At 39.8% G+C, this 5,733-nt stretch overlaps 1 non-coding gene across 1 annotated transcript; it reads left to right on the plus strand.

The window, feature by feature from the left end:
• Nucleotides 1-3,372: 3,372 nt before the first annotated feature.
• LOC130953823 (small nucleolar RNA R71) lies at nucleotides 3,373-3,480 on the plus strand. The gene has a single exon (XR_009075984.1). It is a non-coding gene; the product is annotated as a small nucleolar RNA R71 (small nucleolar RNA).
• Nucleotides 3,481-5,733: the final 2,253 nt, after the last annotated feature.

Raw genomic sequence — 5,733 nt, forward strand, 5'->3', positions numbered from 1 at the left:
CTGGCGTTAAACGCCAGAAATGGGCACCAGCCCGGCGTTTAACGCCAGAATTGGCTCAAAACGTGTTTTTGAATGCCATTTGGTGCAGGGATGACTTTTCCTTGACACCTCAGGATCTGTGGACCCCACAGGATCCCCACCAACCCCGCCACTCTCTCTCTTCTTCACCCATTCACCAATCACCTCAACACCTCTTTCCCAAAAACCCTTCACCTATCAAATCCCATCTTTCTCTTCACCACTCACATCCATCCTTCATAAAACCCCACCTACCTCACCATTCAAATTCACACCACTTCACCTCCCAAACCCACCCATACATGACCGAACCATGAAGCCCCCCTCTCCTATATAAACCCTTCTTCACACCTTCATTTTCATACAACCTAAACACCACTTCTTCCCCTCTTTGGCCAAACACAAAGCCACTCCCTTCTTCCTCATTTCTTCTTCTTCTACTCTCTTCTTTCTTCTTTTGCTCGAGGACGAGCAAACTTTTTAAGTTTTGTGTGGTAAAAGCATTGCTTTTTCGTTTTTCCATAACCATTTATGGCATCTAAGGCCGGAGAAACCTCTAGAAAGAGGAAAGGGAAGGCAAAAGCTTTCACCTCCGAGTCATGGGAGATTGAGAGATTCACCTCAAGGGATGCACTTTCCTCCACAAGACTATTGGGAGCAAATTAACACCTCCCTAGGAGAATTGAGTTCCAACATGGGACAACTAAGAGAGGAGCAACAAAGACAAGGAAGAGACATTGAGGAGCTCAAGCACTCCATAAGACCTTCAAGAGGAAGAACAAGCCGCCATCACTGAGGTGGACCCGTTCTTTAATCTCCTTGTTCTTTATTTTTCTGTTTTTTCGAATTTTATGCTTATGGTTATCTATGTTTGTGTCTTATGATCATTAGTGTCTTAGTGTCTATGCCTTAAAGTTATGAATGTCCTATGAATCCATCACCTTTCTTAAATGAAAACTGTTTTTATTACAAAAGAACAAGAAGTACAGGATTTCGAATTCATCTTTAAAACTAGCTTAATTAGTTTGATGTGGTGACAATACTTTTTGTTTTCTGAATGTATGCTTGAACAGTGCATATGTCTTTTGAATTTGTTGTTCATGAATGTTAAAATTGTTGGCTCTTGAAAGAATGATGAAAAAAGAGACATGTTACTGAGGATCTGAAAAATCATAAAAATAATTCTTGAAGCAAGAAAAAGCAGTGAAAAAAAAAACGAAAAAAAAGGGAGAAAAAGAAAAAGAAAGAAAAAGAAAGAAAAAGAAAGAAATGAAGTTGTGATCCAAGGCAAAAAAAAAGAGTGTGCTTAAGAACCCTGGACACCTCTAATTGGGGACTTTAGCAAAGCTGAGTCACAATCTGAAAAGGTTCACCCAATTATGTGTCTGTGGCATGTATGTATCCGGTGGTAATACTGGAAGACAGAGTGCTTTGGGCCACGGCCAAGACTCAATAAGTAGCTGTGTTCAAGAATCATCATACTTAACTAGGAGAATCAATAACACTATCTGGATTCTGAGTTCCTAAAGAAGCCAATCATTCTGAATTTCAAAGGATAAAGTGAGATGCCAAAACTGTTCGGAGGCAAAAAGCTACTAGTCCCGCTCATCTAATTTGGAGCTAAGTTTCATTGATAATTTGGAGTCTATAGTATATTCTCTTCTTTTTATCTTATTTGATTTTCAGTTGCTTGAGGACAAGCAACAATTTAAGTTTGGTGTTGTGATGAGCGGATAATTTGTACCCTTTTTGGCATTGTTTTTAGTATGTTTTTAGTAGTTTTAGTTAAGTTCTTAGTATATTTTTATTAGTTTTTAGTTAAAATTTACTTTTCTGGACTTTACTATGAGTTTGTGTATTTTTCTGTGATTTCAGGTATATTCTGGCTGAAATTGAGGGACCTGAGCAAAAATCTGATTCAGAGACTGAAAAGGACTGCAGATGCTGTTGGATTCTGACCTCTCTGCAACCGAAGTGAATTTTCTGGAGCTACAGAAGCCCAATTGGCGCGCTCTCAACGGCGTTGGAAAGTAGACATCCTGGGCTTTCCAGCAATATATGATAGTCTATACTTTGCCCAAGATTTGATGTCCCAAACCGGCGTTCAAAGTCACCTACAGAAATTCCAGCGTTAAACGCCGGAACTGGCACCAAAATGGGAGTTAAACGCCCAAACTGGCATAAAAGCTGGCGTTTAACTCCAAGAAGAGTCTCTACACGAAAAATGCTTCATTGCTCAGCAACACACAACGTGGGCCCGGAAGTGGATTTTTTATGTCATTTACTCATCTCTGTACACCCTAGGCTACTAGCTCTCTATATATAGGACCTTTTACTATTGTATTCATCTTGGTTCTTCTGGTTCCCTCTCTGGGCCAAACCAATGATCACTTTTGTTCTTATGTATTTCAACGGTGGGAGTTTCTACACACCATAGATTAAGGTGTGGAGCTCTGCTGTACCTCGAGTTAATGCAATTACTATTGTTTTCTATTCAATTCCGCTTGTTCTTTGTCCAAGATATCACTTGTTCTTCAACTTGATGAATGTGATGATCCGTGACACTCATCATCATTCTCACTTATGAACAGAGTGACTGACAACCACTTCTGTTCTACAAGCAATCAAGGCTCTAGTGTTTATCTCTTGGATTCCTGATGCACGATGCATGGTTGATCGCTTGACAACCGAGTGCTCGCCTGACAAACGAGCCAGCCATTCCGTGAGATCAGAGTCTTCGTGGTATAGGCGAGAACTGATGGCGGCATTCAAGAGAATCCGGAAGGTCTAACCTTGTCTGTGGTATTCTGAGTAGGATTCAATGATTGAATGACTGTGACGTGCTTCAAACTCCTAGCAGGCGGGGCGTTAGTGACAGACGCAAAAGAATCACTGGATTCTATTCCGGCCTGACCGAGAACCGACAGCTGATTAGCCATATGCTGTGACAGAGCATAGGAACATTTTCACTAAGAGGATGGGAGGTAGCCACTGACAACGGTGAAACCCTTGCATAAGCTTGCCATGGAAAGGAGTAAGAAGGATTGGATGAAGACAGTAAGAAAGCAGAGAGACGGAAGGGAAAGCATCTTCATACGCTTATCTGAAGCTCTTACCAATGATATACATAAGTCCCTCTATCTTTATCTTTATGTTTTATTCATCATCTATACCCATTTGAGTCTGCCTGACTGAGATCTACAAGGTGACCATAGCTTGCTTCATACCAACAATCTCCGTGGGATCGACCCTTACTCACGTAAGGTATTACTTGGACGACCCAGTGCACTTGCTGGTTAGTTGTGCAAAGTTGTGTAGTGAATCACAATTTCGCGCACCAATGCTCCATTCAGAAAGCATGTCAGAAGGACATTTTCTGATCAATTGTTTGTATCTTTCCCAAGCTTCATAGAGGGATTCTCCATCCTTCTGTCTGAAGGTTTGGACTTCCACTCTAAGCTTACTCAATTTTTGAGGTGGAAAGAACTTTGCCAAGAAGGCATTGACTAGCTTTTCCCATGAGTCCAGTCTTTCTTTAGGTTGTGAGTCCAACCATGTCCTAGCTCTGTCTCTTACAGCAAAAGGGAATAGCATAAGTCTGTAGACCTCAGGGTCAACCCCATTAGACTTGACAGTGTCACAGATTTGCAAGAATTCAGCTAAGAACTGATGAGGATCTTCCAATGGAAGTCCATGGAACTTGCAATTCTGTTGCATTAGAGAAATTAATTGAGGCTTAAGCTCAAAGTTGTTTGCTCCAATGGCAGGGATAGAGATGCTTCTCCCATAGAAGTCGGGAGTAGGTGCAGTAAAGTCACCCAGCACCTTCCTTGCATTGTTTGCATTGTTGTTGTTTTCGGCTGCCATGTCTTCTTCTTTGAAGATTTCTGTTAGGTCCTCTACAGAGAGTTGTGCCTTAGCTTCTCTTAGCTTTCGCTTCAAGGTCCTTTCAGGTTCAGGGTCAGCTTCAACAAGAATGCTTTTGTCTTTGTTCCTGCTCATATGAAAGAGAAGAGAACAAGAAAATGTGGAATCCTCTATGTCACAGTATAGAGGTTCCTTGAGGTGTCAGAGAAGAAGAAAATTAGAAGGAAGAGGTAGAAGAATTCGAACTTAATCAGATAGAGTTCGAATTGTGCATTGAGAAGGAGTGGTACTCCATAAATAGAAGGATGTGAGAAGAGAGGAAGAAATTTTCGAAAATTAAGTGAAAGATTTTGAAAACATTTTGAAAAACTTTAATTGATTTTCGAAAACCAGGAGTGGGAAAGAAATCAAGTAATTTTTGAAAAAGATTTTGAAATTAAAATTTAAAAAGATATGATTGAAAACTATTTTGAAAAAGATATGTTTGAAAACAATTTAAAAAGATTTAATTTTTAAAAATTAATGACTTGCCTAACAAGAAAAGATATGATTCAAACATTAAACCTTTCTCAACAGAAAAGGCAACATACTTGAAATGTTCAATCAAATCATTAATTGTTAGCAAGTATCTTTGAAAAAGGAAAGAAATTGATTTTGAAAAAGATTTGATTGAAAAGATTTGATTTGAAAAAGATTTGATTTTGAAAAACTTTTGAAAACTTGAAAAAAAAATCTGAATTAAAAACAGATCTTCCCTCTTGTGCCATCCTGGCGTTAAACGCCCAGAATGGTGCACATTCTGGCGTTTAACGCCCAATGCACTACCTTTTTGGGCGTTAAACGCCCAACCAGGCACCCTGGCTGGCGTTTAAACGCAGTCTGTCCTTCTTCACTGGGCGTTTTGAACGCCCAGCTTTTTCTGTGTAATTCCTCTGCTGCATGTTCTGAATCTTCAGTTCCCTGTACTATTGACTTGAAAATAGAAACCAAGATCAAATAAACAATGCATGCAAGACACCAAACTTAAAATTAGACACTAGACTCAAACAAGAAACATAAATATTTTTGGTTTTTATGATTTGAAATTTTTTTGGATTTTTCGAAAATTATATGGAAATAGAAAATAAAGGTTTCAGAATTCTTAATTTGGATTCCAGAAATCATTGCAATGCTAGTCTAAGACTCCGGTCCAGGAATTAGACATGGCTTCACAGCCAGCCAAGCTTTCAAAGAAAGCTTCGGTCCAAAACACTAGACATGGCCAATGGCCAGCCAAGCCTTAGCAGATCATTGCTCCAATAGCAAGATTGATAGAAATCAACAAGCTCTTGTGATGATCAGTTGAAACCTCGGTCCAATAAGATAGACATGGCTTCACAGCCCAGACTTCAACAGATCATCAAACTCTAGAACTCATTCTTAAGAATTCTGAAAAATACCTAATCTAAGCAACAAGAAGAACCGTCAGTTGTCCATACATGAAACAATCCCCGGCAACGGCGCCAAAAACTTGGTGGGCGAAATTGTGATCATCAATGGCGCCATCAACATGGTACGCTCATTGCAATCTCAACTCTTTATCACAACTCCGCACAACTAACCAGCAAGTGCACTGGGTCGTCCAAGTAATAAACCTTACGCGAGTAAGGGTCGATCCCACGGAGATTGTTGGTATGAAGCAAGCTATGGTCACCTTGTAAATCTTAGTCAGGCAGACTCAAATGGGTATGGGTGATATATGAATAAAACATAAAGATAAAGATAGAGATACTTATGCAATTCATTGGTGAGAACTTCAGATAAGCAAGTGGAGATGCTTGGTCCCTTCCGTCTCTCTGCTTTCCTATT

Source organism: Arachis stenosperma, chromosome 9 (assembly GCF_014773155.1).
Source record: "Arachis stenosperma cultivar V10309 chromosome 9, arast.V10309.gnm1.PFL2, whole genome shotgun sequence".
Taxonomy (NCBI): Eukaryota; Viridiplantae; Streptophyta; class Magnoliopsida; order Fabales; family Fabaceae; genus Arachis; species Arachis stenosperma.